This window comes from Lytechinus pictus, chromosome 10 (assembly GCF_037042905.1).
Source record: "Lytechinus pictus isolate F3 Inbred chromosome 10, Lp3.0, whole genome shotgun sequence".
NCBI lineage: Eukaryota > Metazoa > Echinodermata > Echinoidea > Temnopleuroida > Toxopneustidae > Lytechinus > Lytechinus pictus.
The window spans coordinates 27447327-27467110 of record NC_087254.1 but is presented as its reverse complement, the minus strand read 5'-3'; positions in this window follow the sequence as shown (position 1 = coordinate 27467110).

The window sequence follows — 19784 nt, the reverse complement described above, 5'->3', positions numbered from 1 at the left end:
AATTAGATCAATAAAGACTATCAAAAATCTGAAATAATCAACGTAGTTGGTGCCAAGTGGTATATCTATATACTGTTTCCCTCCTTAGACTGACCGCCCTTTCACACGGAAAAAAAATCGTAATTTGAATGATGACTGAACAGTGAAAAATAAGGCTAATGACGAACTTTTAGCACGTGTGAAACCAAACTAGAATCTCGAATTCAAATTCAACTCCGGAGGTGAATTGCAGTCAAGTTTCATTCAAATTACGATACGAATTTTAAGTGTGAAAGGCTTGACCTCCAAAACATCTTTTGGGGCGGAGCTTACGTGTCCTTTCAAGCACTTCCGTAGATAATACAATTGTCATGCACTCATCGTATTAATGCAGTGCTTTGATTGACAAGTCACCAAGGACACATACGCCTTTGCTCGGGAATTCGAATTAAAATCACAGTTTTGAGTGAGCGTGTGAAAGGTCCAATGATTCTACATACGAATTGCATCCGTCAATACAATGATGGTTCAAGATTCACTTGTAAAAAGTCCCTTAGAGCAGTGATCAATATTCAAGATTTTTAATGGATACTCAACTTATGAAGGAAAAAAAACATTTTGATCCGTCTGAGTATTAGAGAGAGTTAAGAAATTTTCTTAGCAGCCTTCATCACGATGACATTACCTCTGCGGACAAGTTGAAATCCTACTTCTAGTGAATTTTCTCTAAAGTTTTAGCTTTTATTACTGCTTCTCTATTTTTTTAATGTATATGTTATAGGGTTAGACTCAATTTGATTCTTCAGCATGTTCAGGGGTACTTACGTGGAACTTAACTCCAATTTGGTACACCTAAAGGCCTACCAACCATGCCAACGTTTACCGAACACAGTCCGGCCTGTGTAGCTGCTTCATGTGATATATACGCTAATAGGACATTTGTATATATAAATTAATAAATATTTGTGGCGATAAAAGAAGATTGATGGCATATGAGATCAATATAAACATACATGAATCAATTGGCAATTAACAGAACAATCTTCAACTTCAACTTCTCTTTCCATAAAAATTGCATTGTTAATCCACAGAAATTGGCTCTAGCATGACCAACGTATACCAATCGCTCTGCTTTGAATGTTGTTGATAGCTCATATTCTGAATAAATGTCACGCTCTTTTAACGTTACCCTCAGACAATACATAGTTACGCAAGTGGGCGGGAAGACATGGAAGACAAAAATGCGTCTAATTGAAAGGATTTAATGCCCAGTGTTCTCCGTGTTTTTAACATTAAGTTTGGTGTTATTTTTGTCTGTACGTTGGTAAGTGTGTTGTTTTGGAGACAAGCTTGGGTTTTTTGTTCTGATGCAAGCAAGTTCAGGGCAGAGTTCACACCATGTAGGATATGGACAGTGAATTTAATCTCATCTGTCATCTAAAGACTCCTCTTTATGGCTGCGTAGTCTTTACTCATCCAGCCGTTTTCTGATCTCAGGCATGAAAAAACCGCTTAGTGAAACAAATAATGCACAAGCATGTATGATATGTTTTGCTGCAAAATGAAAGCTATTAGAGAAAAAAATTGGATGTCTACAGTAAACGTACACCCATTGGATGCGATCGGGGAGGAATTAAGTTTTTCTTAAGGTTTTTTTCCCCACCGTCATTATGGCTATCGGGACCGCCCCCCCCCCCCCCCCCTTCCCGTCTTTTGGCACAATAGCATCTTCCTCTTCTCTTACTTTTTTCCGGATAGATTTTAATATAGTCTAGATCATGTAGATTGTATGATGATTAAGCTTGACAATTTGCGATATTCTTCTGCTACTGGTATTCATAATTATTTCCCACGTTCAGTCGCTTTCCTTGGCTGCCTTAGTAGGATCGGGTAACATTCGGGGAATCGCTGTTCCATGAACCCTTCATCCAATTTTTATATTATCTTTTGAAGAACGTGCTCTATAACGAACTCAGTACTGACACCAAAGTATCGTCTTTCGATCGTTTTTATAAGTTTGACACGAGCAAGGTTCGGCAAAGATCATGATCCTTGTCTTTCAGCGATGGATGGATGGAATAAAAGTTGAGAAGGAAAAAGAGCGAGAGATGGAGAGAGGCTGGGAGAGAAAGAAAGATGCACTCCCAAGTGAGTCGGTTGAAGCACAGGCATCAGATGCATCCTTCGTTCATTCATAAGCTAGGATTCCAAAGGGACGCACGCCCGTCCGTGGAATCCAGTCGACCCTATCTCGGGTTGCGTTGAGTAAGCTCATCTCTGCTCCATAATTATGAATACCATCCAAGGGACTCCACCGAGGAGGTAAATAACTTCCTGTCACCGTCTTGGAAAGGGCATCTATCCTTTTCCTTGATGACTTTAAACAAAACCACTGAGGCATTCCTGGAGGAAACCGCCGTCAAGTTCGTGAGATGTTCGATGAGCTACACTGCCAAATAAAGAGCAATCTGCTGAAATCGCTATACCTTGGACGGTTCGGTTGAATGTCTTTGGAAACTGTTTTCTGTCGGAGACCATATTGGTGTGTATTGTTGGATTTCTCTGGAAGTTGTCAATCTGTCATTCTGTGGTAAGAATGCTTCATAGAATCTTCACCACGCACCAAAATTATTACTGAGTTTAATGTCTTGGTGATCATCACAATTTACAGGAATCGTTTCACGGATTTTAGGAAATACCACAAAAATAGCTCCTTAGGTTCATCGAAAGTTTGTGCTAGTCAACTCGGTCACTGTGAACCCTCACAAACATTTAAATGACTACTCTTGAATGATGAACATGTTAAAACCTTGATTTGTTTTACCTTTTTTTCTTCAAAGACTGACTGTTTATTGGTTTATCAATCGCCTAGACAAGACATGTCTCCATCCGATATATAAGTGACGGTAAGCTCTTTAAATTTATTACTCGCCATGCTCCTGTAAAACCATATGATTCAGATGAGCCCTATCTATATTTCATTTTTCCAAATTAATGGTTTTGAATAGTTTCTATGCTTGATGAAATCGTCATTTATTATTCTAATCACATAGGCCGACGTGTATTTTGCGTGCTTCGTGTGTCTTTGATAGTATTCCTGAAAAATTATAATATAAATTTCGCGCTATATTGTATTACCATTCATTGCTACCATGTTTTCATCATCATCATCACCATCATTGACATCATCATTCCATATTCATCACGACATATATGATCCCACTCCACTTCATCATTATCAGTTATAGAAGTATAATAAATACATTTGAATTGGCGTAGGGGGTTCGTTGAATGCAACTACTAGTCCCTTGGGTGCAGGGGCGGAAATCTCTCCCAAAAGGTAGGGGGGACACAGGGGCGGATCCAGCCTTCGCCAATAGGAGGGGGGGCGGAAATTTGTTTCAGCCATATTTTCCCCGATCGGCAGCTCGAAGATGATTTTTGTTTGTTTCTTTGAAGGAATAGTCCTCATTAGTCACTTCTTAGCTTTATTGTTATAAATTAATATATAATATCATAATCCTTATTTATATGATGCGAGCGCGAAGCGCGAGCTAATTTTTTGGAAATTTTGTGTATTTTTTCCTGAAATTTGAACATTCTGGGCAATGTTTGTTATCCTGAAAAAGATGTGTATGCAACTTAATAATTACTACGAACGCAAAGCGCGAGCAGAAATGAACTGATGGAAAAGATACCTGTTAAAGTAGCATTTAATAATCAAATAATGCGAGCGCGAAGCGCAAGCTAATTTTTTTTTTACATTTCACGCAAAGAATGGGAATTCTAAGCACTTTTTGTAACTCAAGCAGAATAGGTATATAAGTATAGGTATATGATGCGAGCGCGAAGCGCGAGCGGAAAATTTCGAGATTTAGTCCTATATTTACTGAACGAGACACTATTCATGTTTTGTAAATCATGAAAAGGATGAGTATTGATAATGCGAGCGCAAAGCGCGAGCAGAAAATTTTTATATACGTTTTGAACTGGTACCTGTTGAAAAGGTAACTGTTAAGGACTGCTTGCACTTAGCCATGAAGGCGTGACATATTTCAACAATCAAAAGATGCGAGCGCGAAGCGCAAGCTGAACAATTTTGAACTTTCTAAAGAAAGAATGGAAAATTTTAATTAAATTTTTTTTAATCGTGTACAGGATAGCTATATAATTTAATAATTGATGCGAGCGCGAAGAGCGAGCAGAAGAAAAAAAATCGAGATTTAGACCTAAAAATGGGCCACTCCGTTCATGTTTTGTAAATAATGAAAAGGATGAGTAATATGGGGTCTTCCTACATTAATAATGCGAGCACAAAGCGCGAGCAGAAAAATTTTGATATTGTGATCTGAAACTGGATAATGATTTAAATAGAGAACAAGTTGAGTATCTGAATAAACATGCGCGCGCGTGTTTCATATTTAGACCTAGAATCTAGGCATTCTAAATACATCTTTAATCATGAAAATCATGAAACTTTGATATTCCGATCTGAAAAAAAGAGTCAATTTCAGCTTTATATTTCAAGCACTTTGTAGAAAAATTGTAAGGTGGATATGGATCGCACTTAAAAAAGAGCTGATATTTTCATTATTATTACTCTGAGTTTTGACATAGGACCGGGACATCCTTACGACATGTCATCATATGAAAATGATGACTATTCCTCTTGCTAAGCGAGATGAAACAAAAGGGACAATTTGATGATCAAATTAATATCATATTTATTAATGCCTAATGAGGGCGCGAAATCTGATGATATTATGGCATAAAAACTGGACATTTCACTTTTGTAATTATGAATAGGAGGCATCAGTTAAAGTATTTTTAACCATTAATGCGAGCGCAAATTGCGAGCTAAAATTTTTGATAAACTGTCACGAAAAGGGGTTTTTAAGTAGTTTGTTGTATAATCAATATTGAAACATATATAACTCGCCAATCAAAATGCGAGCGTGCAGCGCGCTAGCTGATACGTCTTAACAATCAGACCTGAAAAGGGATATTTTGAAAACTTTATGAAATACACGAAAATAATAGGTACCTGATAAATGAAAATTTGCGAGCGCACAGCGCAAGCAGCAAATGTTAATATTCAGACCATAAAACTGACATTTTTACAGAGCACTTTTTAAAAATCAATTTGTAAATCACACAAAATAATGAAAGTTCGATTTCCGAGGTGAAATATGTTTTGTATATTGACTTCCAAACTTGACATTCGAGCTCCATATTGAACAAGATATGTAAATCACCTAACAGGCAATGCGAGCGCGAAGCGCGAGCGAAAATTTTATATAGTGGCACGAAAGATTCTTTTTATTTTCCAAGTCTTCCCCTCATCTTATTTTATTTACTCGTCGTCCTTCTCTTCTTTTTCTCCTCTCCTTTCCTTCCTTTATTCCTTCTTTCTTTCCCTTTTTACTTTTTTTGCTCCGCCAAGAGGGGAGGGGGGGCGGGCCCCTCGGCCCCCTGGTCCGCCTACGGGGACAAGGGAAAATTTGACAAGCAAAAAAAAGGTTATCATCCCAAAAGTAAGGTCATCTCGTCCCAACTTGTCCCAAAATACATGTTTTATTTAGATTTAGAATGATGTATTTCTTACCATCATAAAAGACCAAAAATAGTAGGGGGGACATTTGATATTGTGTCCCCCCTACTATTTTGAGTAGGGGGGACACGTCCCCCCTGTCCCCCCTGGGATTTCCGCCCATGCTTGGGTGTCCTAGTTTGAGGATAAAGACAAGTATACGACCAGGAGATTAACTTAACGGTAATGATTTATAGCCCTCCCCGCAAAGCACTTACAAACTCGTTGAGGGTATCAACGCCTTATTAATATAACATTAATAGCACAGTGGACTGGACGAAACCAGGAATATGGGTAACCTACAGCATCCATGCCGTACAGCCAGCGTCAGGTCGTGATCATGAAGACAGACATAACAGAGGGTTAATTCAGACTCTAGTCTAAAGTTGTTACGGTTGTGGTATCACTATGGATAGCAAGTTATTCCCCCCCCCAAAAAAAAAAGTCTAACAGTGCAGGCTCAATTGATCAGCTCATTTGACACCAAGCTGTCTGGCAATAATGTTAAGTTTTCCACCAGTAAGGCATAATGAAAGAGAACAGGAGAAACATGTTTTTTTTTAACAGTTTTGGCTAAGTCGGCCTTATATAATTCTATCAGAAAGTTAAACTACATAACATAAGTTAGACTGGACCTCATAATAATAATTACAGGCCAAAACATTTCAATATTTTTTTTTGCTAGGCAGATAATTCCTCACCCTTTCCCCCAATTACGGAATTTGGTAACATAGGTCCATGAGAACACCATACCTTTGGTAGTGCAGTATAAACTGGAGTTCAATTTCGGTTTCCACTTTCAAATGGATGGGTAACTAGCAATCCTAGTTTCGTACCTGTTTCTATTTTTGTAAGTTTCCTAACGACATGTCAATTGGGTTAGATCAGGGAGAACAACTTGTTACTCGTTGAGCAAAATGTGCAACTTCGAGGAAAAAAGGTAACCATTGATGAATGGTGATTGATGAAAAGTACAGCATAATTTTTAGGCTGCTTTCATTTAGGGCTACTTTATGCTGAAGTATATACATGAGTGAAATTGTTCAATGCAATATTTAGGGGCCTATTACACGATGGGAATAGTTCATATTGGCATAACTTTGAATACAGTAAAATTTTCCAACTGGGAAATGAGCTGTTTTATCATAATTTGATTGTGTGGAGTACATAATTTAAAAGGCTTGTCTACATGTGCATATCCGTATGTCCAGTATTACCATATTGCTGTATATAAAAATTCGTCCTTAATCGTATTGAGAAAAATTGTATCTTTTACTTTATTTTCGTGTTTGCCTTTTATGGAAAATAACTTTTTTACGACATTGACACCTTTTGATAAGGCCTAGTGCTTTTCACGTGGTCTGCATCTTCGAAAATTACTTAGAATTTCGAATCCAGTAACTTGTTTTTGTCTCTTGTGTATGGACTCTGCATCGACTACCGGAAGATTGGATTTATTCATGTCAGAACCAGAAAGGCACTGTATCCATGTACGCCATGAAGTGTGTAAGGCCCTTATTGATTCCAATTGTATGATATATAGCCTTGGAAAAACTGTACCTTTAATATATACATCAAGAATTCTTACCTCCTCCAGTGTCCCCATTGGTGGAAGACCACATGACCTCTTCCATCATCGGCCACTGGCTTCTGGTACGTAGACTTGACTGGTGTAGCACTTCTGACATGTCTGAGGCAGCTACCACGGGGTAGCATCTTCCCCCCTTCTCCTTACAAAATAAGTTTAACCATGCAAAATAAAATAAAAATTCACCAACATTCAAACTCGGCGACCATCTTCTTGTAACAGCATCCTTTTTATGAAGATCATAATATGGTGCAGTAGCATGTTGGGTTTTACATTTTGAGAAAGTTGTAGAAACTCTTAAGGCCTCTTCAGATCAATGTCTCTTCGCTGTCATGATTAGAAAACGAAATTGACCTTAGGCCGATGTGAGAAATCATAAAAGTACAATCGTCATCATTATCCTGATGTTTGATTTTTTTATATATATAAAAATCTTCGTCTTAAAGTTTGCACGGCCCATTCGGTCCTTCTTTTTTTGGGGAAAAAAATGCCCCTCCCACGACCAAGATCTAACACCGCCACTGCTTGAAGCGACCTGTAGACCAGCGATGGGCCTATAACTAGGTGGGATCGCTTGGGTGACAGTCCCAATAAAGGCAACGTAACATTCGTAACTTATGATGAGTGTAAGCAAATCTGAAGCAACATGACACAAACATTTAATGAAGAAACGCTTGAACTACTCTGTCAGCGGTGTTTGCCCGTCTCCCTGGAGAATGTTGCTGTGTCGTCAGAGGATTCATTGAAGCTTTAGTTCACATTAATGTTGAAATGAGCTCGTTCACTCTTTCTTCTTGTCGGGGTTCATTTATGGTGTGTGGGTGGGGTGATGGTTTTGGCTTATATAGCAGTGTGTTTCTCTCTGCATTTTTAAAAATCTTATAATCATGTCCAAAATAATAGATCTTTACATTCATTTATTTTCTAATATACAGACATATCGTGGTAAAAGCAACTTTTTTTTCAGAAGTAATGTTTTTTTAATAGGAGGAAATTTTCCTTTGTTTCCATACGTAGTGGGAGACTGACAGACTGTGCACATATATATCATTTTCCAGGTTTTCCCAAATGTCCATTTGTTGAAGTTGTAGGTAGCCCCAGACCCTTGATTGTAATATGTAACGACATGGTTGTGGCAATTCTAATATACTCAGCATTGGAATGATCAAGATGCACTCTGGAATAGGAGATGATGTTGATTGATCGGGCGGGATGCAGTTCAGTTGCTCTAGAGAGAACCATCATCACATTGGGGCATCTCATTTTTTAAAAGGTGGTGTCTCGTTCTGGACGTGGGGTCCCGAACTCCAGAGAGTTTGAGATGCAGTTTAATTGCCCAAGAGAGAACCTTCAACACGTTTAGGCTCCTTTCTGCATGTAAGGTTTCAATACTCCAGAATTATAAAATGCATTTTAGATTCAGATATTTTTTAGTTCCGGATGTGCCATTACTCCATGGGGTTTTGTCACATTGAGGCCCCTGGCATTAAGTCGGAGTCTGGACGGCGTTCTAGCTCTTTGGACATGATCATGATGATGGAAGGAATCATATTTTCTGTACTAAATTAGATCTCACCGTTATTGCATGTTTTGGAGGGGTTGGGGATGCAACCGTTTTGTTCAAGAGAGAATCTTAACGTATTAACATAAATAAAGATGTTGTCTCTCCCTAGGTGGGATACCACACTGCATAAAGTTGTACAGAGGCATTTTATCTTTCATCTTTACAAAACCGTGTAAGCTTTGAGGTGTGGTCCGTGTTCTTCAGGGTATGGGATAAGACAATTTTTTGCTTTGTTCTTGAGGTAAAAAATCGTCATATTGAAATTTCTCAAATTGTTCGATTATTTAATGGACAAGTCCACCCAAACAAAAAGTTGATTTGAATAAAAAGAGAAAAATCCAACAACCACAACACTGAAAATTCCATCAAAATCGGTTGTAAAATAAGAAAGTTATGACATTTTTAATTTTCACTTAATTTCACAAAACAGTTATATGCACATCCCAGTCGGTATGCAAATGAGGGAACTGATGACATCACTCACCCACTACTTCTTTTGTATTTTATTGTATGAAATATGAAATATTCTAATTTTCTCCTCATTGTCCTTTGAAACAAAGTTTTATTCCCCCCTGAATATGTGGAAATACCATTGTTTAACATTTTATGGTTCAGTCAAGTTGGTCCTTATTTTCAAATCCGTAAAAATTGAAATATTGTGTAATTCGAACAATAAGATAACAAAAGAGATAGTGAGTGAGGGACATCATTGATTCTCTCATTTGCATGTGACTAAATTGTGCATATAACTATGTTGTGAAAAATAAGCGAAACTTCAAAATGTCATAACTTTCTTATTTTACATCCGATTTTGATGAAATTTTCAGCATTATGCTTGTCTGATTTTTCTCTATTGATTTAAATCAACATTTTTCTGAAGTGGACTTGACCTTTAAGTTATTTCTCCATTATGTTATACATTGTCATAATATTTACAAAGAAATGAGAGATTCGTTTGCTTTCGGTCTCTCAAGAGACCCTTGTACGTTTCTTTTCTAGATTAAACCAAGATCTCAAAAACTTCTACAAATCAGTTGAATGATGTATGACCATGGACCTATTACGAGGCCCATGGTATGACGAAGTGTCGGAATCTATTCATAGCTTGCTTCTATACTTACAAAGGACTGATTAGGACTTTCTTGAGAGATGGTGATCCTGAAATCGTTGGGTACCATCGACTCATTTGTCTCTCGCAATTCAAGGTTTAATTAGCAAATTACAAGGGAGGGCCAATTCTTACATGTTTTATGATTGCCAGACTCGCGTCTTGAGAACTCTGTCTTCTGACTTGCATTAGTTTTTGCTTAGGATTTGAAATCGGTTATACTCATTATCATGGTTACTTCCTTGATCATGATTCCTAAAGCTCATGTTCTTCTCTGCGATTATTTTGCAGTCCATCCATCTTTCTCGGGTATAGGTTTATGTCAGTCAATCCAAAGCTATAGTTAGTTTCTAGTCTATCCACCCACATCATTAACGAACTGCCCCTTTAAAGCCCTCAATTTCGTGGTGCAACGGGAAGTTAAAGGTCAATTCCACCCCAGAATAATGTTGATTTGAATTAATAGAGAAAAATCAAACGAGCATATATAACACTGAAAATTTCATCAAAATCGGATGTGAAATAAGAAAGTTATGACATTTTAAAATGTCGCTTATTTTTCACAAAAACAGTGATATGCACAACACAGTGACATGCAAATGAGACGGTCGATGATGTCCCTGACTCACTATTTCTTTTGTTTTCTATTGTTTGAATTATACAATATTGACTGAACCATATAGTATTACACAATGCTAATTACACATGTTCAGGGAGGAATTAGTCGTTGTTTCCCTTGACAATGAGGAGAAAACTATAATTTTTCATATAATAAGATACGAAAGAAATAGTGAGTGGATGACGTGACCAGTCTCCTCATTTGCATACCGACCAGGATATGCATGTGATTTTTTTGTGAAATTAAGCGAAGCTTTAAAATGTCATAAATTTTCAGTGTTATGCTTGTTGGATTTTTCTCCTTTTATTCAAATCAACTTTTTGTTGGAGTGGACTTGTCCTTTAAGAGACGGGTTCGCTCACGGGTCATTAGACGCGATCCTTGTTGGTAAATTCATTACCACCTTTTAATTTGGCAGACAATTCCTCACCAGGGGTCATTCGCTGTCGCATATAATCTTGTACAACAGGCTAATATGACAGAGTATCTTAATGGGGTTGCTGCAATGGCATCCATTCAATCGCTCTCATTCGGAAAGTATGTTAAAGGGGGTGTTGCGCTTTGGTGACGCCTGAAGTGGGTATCACTGTCATGACGGGGGATAAAAGCGAGTTTACGATACAATTCAATATAAACAAAAACCCCAAAACATAGAAACAAAGACAGAAACAAAGCAAAACAAACAAGTGGAACGCCTATGTCAGTCTCGCCTGCATTACGTGATTCGATATAGCAGCAGTTCTGACTTTGTATTAAATAATTATTCACAAAGGAAAACACTCATATGTTAATAAAATACTATGTCCATTTGACCCATCATGACCTTTCACCATGATCATGTGACATATTAAAGACATGTGCAAAACAATCATTCATACTTGATTAGCCTTATATGTCTAAATTTAATGAACTACATGTGTAGATCCATAAACTTTCTAAGTTATGATGCCAATTCAACAAATACCCCCAACACGGCCAAAGTTCATTGACCCTACATGACCTTTGACCTAGGTCATGTGACCTGAAACTCGCACAGGATGTTCAGTGATACTTAATTGCTCTTATGTCTAAGTTTCATGAACTAGATCCATATAAAACTATACGGAGCTATTTGCAGCGAAGTGTTTTCCTATTGAAATTATACTTTGTCACATGATCACGAATTGGCCAATCGTTTATCTAGAATACTCATGAATATTCAAAGTATGATGACAATTCCAAAAATACCCCCAACATGGTCAAAGTTCGTTGACCCTATTTGACCTTGATCTTGGTCATGTGACCTGAAACTCAGGCAGGAACTTCAGTGATACACTTATGTTCAAGTTTCATGAACTAGGTCCATATAAAACTATACGGAGCTATTTGCAGCGAAGTGTTTTCCTATTGAAATTATACTTTGTCACATGATCACGAATTGGCCAATCGTTTATCTAGAATACTCATGAATATTCATAAGAGGGATATAGTATACTCTATTGACTGCTGTAATTAGTAGCTCCATGTTATTACCGTAATTTCGCACCCTTATTCTGCACATAATATATTTTTTAGAACATGTAGAATGACATCCTAAACTTATTTCCTAATAGGTATAATGCCTCACTACATACATCACTAATAGGGATTAATTAATTATGAGGTTATCTACGTTGCAGGAAATCATCAATTTTCAACGATCCCATCATTAATCAAACAAGATTGAAACCAACTTGAAAGCTTGTAATAAGCAATATTAGCGGATACAATCAATTGCATCAAAATGCGTACTTCGTAATTGGGATCGTTGACTTGAGATTCGTTAATTGGTGATAATGAAATCATGATTATAATGAGATTTTCCTTAATAATACACTCTATAGGTCTGTGTAAATGTAAGAACATTAGGTTCAGTCACTACGATGACTTTGCTTTCATAAGATAAATTGGAATACATATTTGTCCTTATTCATGCCAAATAACAACATAAACCGGAAGTGGTAAGAGTATGACGATGGGCCAATTTACAGCGTGGTCATTTAAAGTTCAGAAGTAGACAATTGAGGATATTTTAGGCCGATATTTCTGATAAAAATAAAATGATTATCGTCAAAAATTAATGTTCGACATGCTTCTCTTCGCTACTAATGCTATTAAAGGGGAAGTTCACCCTGACAAAAAAGTAAGATTTAAAAATAGCAGGATTTTTTTTTAATGGTGGGGTTTGAATTAGTAAATCCATCAAGGATTTTAACAAGAATATCAGATTTTTTTTAACTTGTGACGTCATATGCGAGTAGCTTCCCTGTATATCGTGTAATAAATGATAATAAAAAAATGTGAAGTTTTAAAAAGATAGATTTTTTTAGTGTACCTTCAGTATATCAACAGACAAATAATTTCACACCGCTCCTGAGAAAGAAACCTTTTAGTCATTCTAAAAAGGAATGTATGCATTATATATTACAAAACATAGCTAGGGACAGGTGTTTGTATATGACGTCGGAAAAAAAATCTAATTCAGTTCCTAACCTTTGATGGATCTTTCTCAAACGTAAATCAACATTTAAAAAAATCTGGTAGTTTTACAACAAACCTTTACTCAGAGTGAACTTCCCCTTTAATATCCCAAATCATAATTTTGGGTTGAAATACACGGAGACACCTTTAAGAAGAGCACAATTTTAACCGGAATAAACTTTTTGTGTTACATGCTGGAACAGTTTTTATGCTTTATACTTGCGACGAATCGACAATAATTACCTCACAGATAATCGATATAAATTCGATAATGGACATCAGGACCTACTTCAATTGATCATGACTGTTTTTGACGGGAATCGGGCATCTATTGATTGTGTAAAAAAGATTGTCAAATTTGAAGAAATTAGTTCTTGTTTTAATGTGTTTTATGTTTGTGATTACATTAATCATCTAATGTTTATTGAATGAATTATGAACATATATTTTGTTCATTTTCATTAATTCGACGTAAACGAAAATCAGTGGCGCTATGAGAGGGCATGACGTATGGGGAAAAAACTTCTAAAAAGTCATAAGCGAGCGAAGAATGTTGTCTTTTATCAGATGAAAATCTAATTCTTTGATAGGTTTTTACAAAATGATAAATATTTGTCATATGCCTTTCTTTCCTTTTCTCCCCTTCCCCATTTCGTGGAACCTTTGGGGGTCCAGTGCCCCCCCCCCCCTGCTCCCCATTTATACGCCAGTGGAAATTGTGCTTTAAATGTTTAAGATGAAATCTAGCGTGATATTACGGAGATTGCCAGCATAAACAATTATTTCACAATTTATGTTTCCATGCTGATAATAATCTGTCTTTGAAAATTTTACTGTTTTGAAATGACACATTAGCATGTGGGAGAGCATAGTGGTTTAATATGTCGTCACCATATTTCTAACCCGAGTTACCATTTACATCCTAATCAGATTAGACATTTTGGTTGTTCACTGTTAGTAATATAATAACAACCATTTAATCAAGTTCATTGACCGCGAAGTTGGATAAATTTGCTTCCAAATCATATTAAATTATGTGTGAATATGTACAAACGAGATTATAGTAATGCTGGAGTTACTACTGGCTTATATTGTTATTTTTCCATTCCGTTTTGATAGTTTTCTGGTTCTCTCTTTTAAACTGATTTTTTTTTAATGTACATTATCATATAAGACTAATGGACTGGAAATATCCGTAAATATGTATGTAATGTGCAAATTAATAAGGGTCATGATGCTTGCACAAAATTACAAACTTCAAAATATTCCACTTCTACGTTTAAAGGTCAAGTTCATCCCAGAACAAATCAATCAATAGAAAAAAAAATCAAAGAAAAATAATGTTGAAAAATTCATCAAGATCGGCTGCAAAATAAGAAGGTTATGACAGTTATATGCACAACTCAGGAATATGCAAATGAGATAGTCGGTGATGTTTTCTCTTGTTATGATATTAAACAAAATACCGAACAAATAAAAGAGAAAAATAAGAAAAATTGTTTTTGCTTTTTTTATTTACAGGTAAACAGATCATACACTAAACAAAATAATAAATTATCTTACATATCTTGAGGAGTCAGTTCTGGTTAATCATAATATATGATAATCCTGTATTAAATCCAGATTGGCTGGAAAGCCGGGTGTTCCTTGACACATGAACAGAAACATTAATATAACATTACAGAGGGATCAAAAGAAGATGAAGAGGATGGAAGAAGAGAAAGAAGAAGAAGAAGTAAAAGAAGAAGAAGAAAATGAAGAAGAAGAAAAAAAAGAAGAAGAAGAAGACGAAGAAATGAAATACCGTTCACAAAAGACATCAATAATATATATATATATATATAAAAACCTGCCAGCTTGTATATACACATTTCCATAATAATTCTGGAAGCTTCTAGTATTGTCTTAAAAAAATATTGCTACTTCTTTCTACAGTCCAATGCTACATGTTCAAGAAAGACTCCTGAATGACCTCAGTGAAATTAACAATGTAAACAACATAGCTAACATCATGAACATGGCTAATTCTATTGTCCTTTTTCCTCACTAACAGTCCCCGTTGTCTGCCAAAATACATTTCATGCATTTGCACATTAAATTCAATTTTTCAATTCAAATAAACATTTATTTTCTTCCATTTCATTACATTTTTCGTAAACACTAATTCATTCAAAAATCAATTTGTTATGAAGAATATGAATATGTACCTGTTGGGTTTAAAGAAGAAGTCGTATACGCTAAAAGCTGAGGCTTGTGGCGGGATACGCCTATAGACGAAAATTTAATACAGTAAACAATACAAAGGAAAGGGCAGAAATACCAGCCATTGCTCTGCCTCATTTCATATTCATACAATGTACATAGCAAAGCTTCGGTCTCTTCATTTGCATACTAATCAGGGCCCCGTTCCTAAAATTTATCAATTATGGTAACTTTGCCATCTAATGGCAACTTGCATGTACTCCTTGGTTCTGATTGGCTGTTGATCGGCGTTACCTTGGATGCCCAAGTTAACATAGTGGTAACGTTTATGCAACGGGGCCCATTATGTGCTTATAACCGTTTTGTAAAATTAAGCGAAAGCCTAAAATGTCATAATTTTTTTATTAAATTTTCACCCGATTTGATGGAGTTTTCAGTGTTATTCTTGTTTAATTTTTAACTTTTTATTCAAACCAACATTTCTTTGGCGTATACTTGCCCTTTAAGCACAATGCACGCATTACCCCCATTGCATATCAGACCTATCTAGCTGGGTATCGATCTCAAACTCTTTTTGTTGCTGACTCGTCGAGGAATAGATACCATTAGTCCGGAAATCTCTCTGGGAATGATAATGCTTGCTAGAGGGATTGAACTTTTAGAGAAATCTTGAGTCGGGTTTTTGAAGTGCAATGGAACCTGCTTATCCTGTACTATTTCACATTCCCACTCTGTTTTTTCTCTCAATGTTCAAATTTTAAAGCTTACAGATAATAAAAGTGAGATACAACAATGCACGCTCGTCCCGCCTTCACACATGTCGTACTTTTTCTTTCTTACAACGGTTTTTTTCTTTTCTTTCTTTACGTATCGTAGATAACCCATTTAAGTTTATGAATCGTGCTATTACAAATCTTGGACTTGTATTTTTCGTTTAGCAGAAAAGAAGGTATGAAAATTTGCAAATTAAATTCTTGCCCATAGTATACTGGGATTCGAGCCGGCAAATTTGCCATTGGAAGTGAAAAGATTGTCTTACTTTCATGACATAGACGAGTTGCTGGAGATATTGCCAAATGGTTTATAGGCGTATACGAGTCGTGTTGTATGAAGATTAGTGGTGTAGATTTTGGCGAAATATAAACCTTATTCTGACTCCTAGAAGAAAATGTGAGAATAACTTTTTTTTTGAAATCTAGCGTTCCGCCGCTCTGATTCAGCGGGATGATGGAATCGTATAATCTGCATGATCATGCTGCTATAGAAGTGGCGTTTGCCGATGCCACCCTTTCTTTTAAAAATCTAATTACGATTTAAGAAATGGATTAAAACAATGTAAAAGAAATTTACCAGATCTGCTTGTCTTCTTCTCGTGCTCATTGATCTGATCACAATACCGGTGACACAATAACCATAAATATCGTGATTTGCGAGGGCACGCAACAGAATTGTATCGAAACCTCATTGTGAAATGACTGGTATGAAATAACACTTGTCATAAGAGCCCTGCACGTAAACTTTAATGTTGACCTGAAAATGACCTTTGACCTTGCCATGTGACCTCCGACTGCAGCATAATGCAGTCGCCTAAGTATATCTACCATCCAAGTTTGGTTGAAAAGTGACTTACGGTTGCGGAGTTAGGTGTCATAGGAGAGTCTTGCATGTTAACTTTAATGTTGACCTGAAAATGACCTTGGACCTTACCATGTGACCTCCGACTGCAGCATGACATGCAGGTCCCCCAAGTCCATCTACCATCCAAGTTTGGTTGAAAAGTGACTTGCGGTTGCAGAGTTAAGTGTCATATGAGATCTTGCATGTAAACTTTAACGTTGACCTTTGACCTTACCATGTGACCTCCGACTGCAGCATTACATGCAGGTCCCCCAAGTCCATCTACAATCCAAGTTTGGTTGAAAAGTGACTTACGGTTGCGGAGTTAGGTGTCATAAGAGAGTCTTGCATGTAAACTTTAACGTTGACCTAAAAATGACATTTGACCTTACCATGTGACCTCCGACTGCAGCATAACATGCAGGTCCCCCAAGTCCATCTACCATCCAAGTTTGGTTGAAAAGTGACTTACGGTTGCGGAGTTAGGTGTCATAAGAGAGTCTTGCATGTAAACTTTAAGGTTGACCTGAAAATGACCTTTGACCTTACCATGTGACCTCTGACTGCAGCATAACATGTAGGTCCCCCAAGTCCATCTACCATCTAAGTTTGGTTGAAAAGCGAATTACGGTTGTGGAGTTATGTGTCATAAGGTTTGTGGCGGACGGACGACGGACGGACGACATTTGGATCCCTAAGTCTCGCCTTCACCTCTGGTGGGCAAGACAAAAAGTATGACTAACCCGACCCCGAAGTATACGTCACCCCACCATGTCCACCATTCCCACAGGTTTTACTGCACGATTACGTTGCCGATATCGAGAATGGATTATTCGATTTTGAAATCATGTCGAAATCTGATAATTGCATGCGTTTTCAATGTGCAAATTCCACATGCGAAAGAGATTCTTCAAAAGCTGCGAGATTCAGTAAAGATTGATTCGAAAGAATTAAGTAGAATAAACGTGAATCAAGGCAAAAACAAACTTAATTTGACAAGGAGGTGAGAAAAAATACTCAGAGACCATGGAGAGATATCGATCCAAACTTGCAAAAGGTAAAATGGAAAGGAAAAATTTATCACGGTCAGTGAACGTCTATTTTACACATTATCCCCAAGGTTTGATGACCTTTTCAATAAAGGCCAAGTAAGAATCCAGAATAAATCCCTTGAAATACAACGAAACTTCCGAAAAGCATGTCTTTAACCTTCCCGATAAGACCATAGAATTGCTGACTGGAAGCTTCATAAAATGGTATCTTAAACATTTGTCTTATGATGCAAACGGAGGAGAAAATACAGTTGATAGGGGGAAAAAGAAATGAAAACTAAGTTTTAGTACGTGTAAAAAGCATTTTGGGTATAAGCCTAAAATGTGTGTACTTTGATCCTTTTAGTTTTCTTTTATCGTTCCATTTTAAGAGAAATAATTGTTCTGTGTGACTGTGACAATATTTTCTTGGTGTCTGGATGAAACGAGGAAGGGAATAAAGTTAATTTTTGTTACGCTAGTATTGTCTACAACCTCCCTTGTTTTGTATCCACTATTCGCAGCTTTTATTCATTCCGATTATATATTTTTTTTGCAATATTTTTTTTCCTTGGATTGATGGGATAATGATGATAATCATTTTAATCATCAGCCACTTAAAAAGTCACAGATATTTATAAATAACTTCCTAACTTTCTGCTGAATGACATCCGTACTTTCATATCTATGACACATTCATTGTCATTATTATTGTCATCCATTTTTATCCTAATGTCCTCGTATTTCTTTCTTTAAGAATGTTTTTAAGAATACGAATTTGTAGAAACCAGAGTAATACATTTCCGGTGATTTCTTTCAATTTGCAAAGTAAAGTTTACGCACCCTTAAATTCGAGTATGTTTTGTTCATGCTCTTCATATTCTTGCTGATATTGTTAATTGATTTAGGAAATAAATATGTCTAATGATCTATTAAAAAAAATCTTCTTGTGAAAGGTGTTCTGTCGTAAGATAAGAGACATGTATATTTTGAGTAAATGAAGATATAAAAAAAAAACGTGCATTGGATCCCACAGATCCATTGTAAAAGCCTGAATGTTGTCAAATTTGAATTTGCAAGGTCATCACATACTTTCAAAAAACAGCTTTCCCTCGATACGTACACCAATATAAGTAGTAGTAGTAGCAGCAGCAGCAGCATCAGTAGTAGTAGTAGTAGTGTCACACAAAAAAATAGTCGAGCGGAAAGCGCGAACTATTTTTTTTAATACAGAAGTTGCCTGAAATTGGGCATCATAAGGAGTATTAAGGACTGTTTGAATATTTTGTGAAGAATATATGCATGTAAAAAAACCCAAAAAATTGCGATTGCATGGAAGCGGATTTGTTTATATAATTTACAGACCAGAAGAGAAACATATTGATAATTTTTAAAGTCTATAATAATTTTTTATTATGAATAAATGTAATATACGAAACATTAACAACTTTATTTTTTTAATGAATATATTCCGACCTGAAAGCGTGTTATTTATCAAACTTTTTGTAATCATTAACAGGATGTGTATAATAATACCAACATGCTTATATAGCGCATATCACTCCCAAATGCGTCCCTATGCGCTTAATTGGATATTATTACACTGGCTTTAGCCCCGCAGCCTTTTTACAGCGCGGTGGCATTTCAAGGAATAAATTCCTGCCATTTACCTCACGAGTGCAGCACAATGTGGATAAATTTCTTGCCGAAGGAAATTACGCCATGGCTGGGATTCGAACCCACGACCCTCTGTTTCAAAGTCCGAAGACTAATCCACTAGGCCACAACGCTCCACACAATGTATCTCATAAAATACCAGTGAAAGCATGAAGCGGGAAACGAAGAAGAAAAATAGGATTATAGCAGCAGCAGCAGTAGTAGAATCGGAATTAGTTGCCGCCGTCGCCGTCGGTGTTGTTGCCTTGAGATGGTTACGGTGGTAATACTTCTGCTATTGCTGCTAATGCTACATGTTGTTTTTTAACAC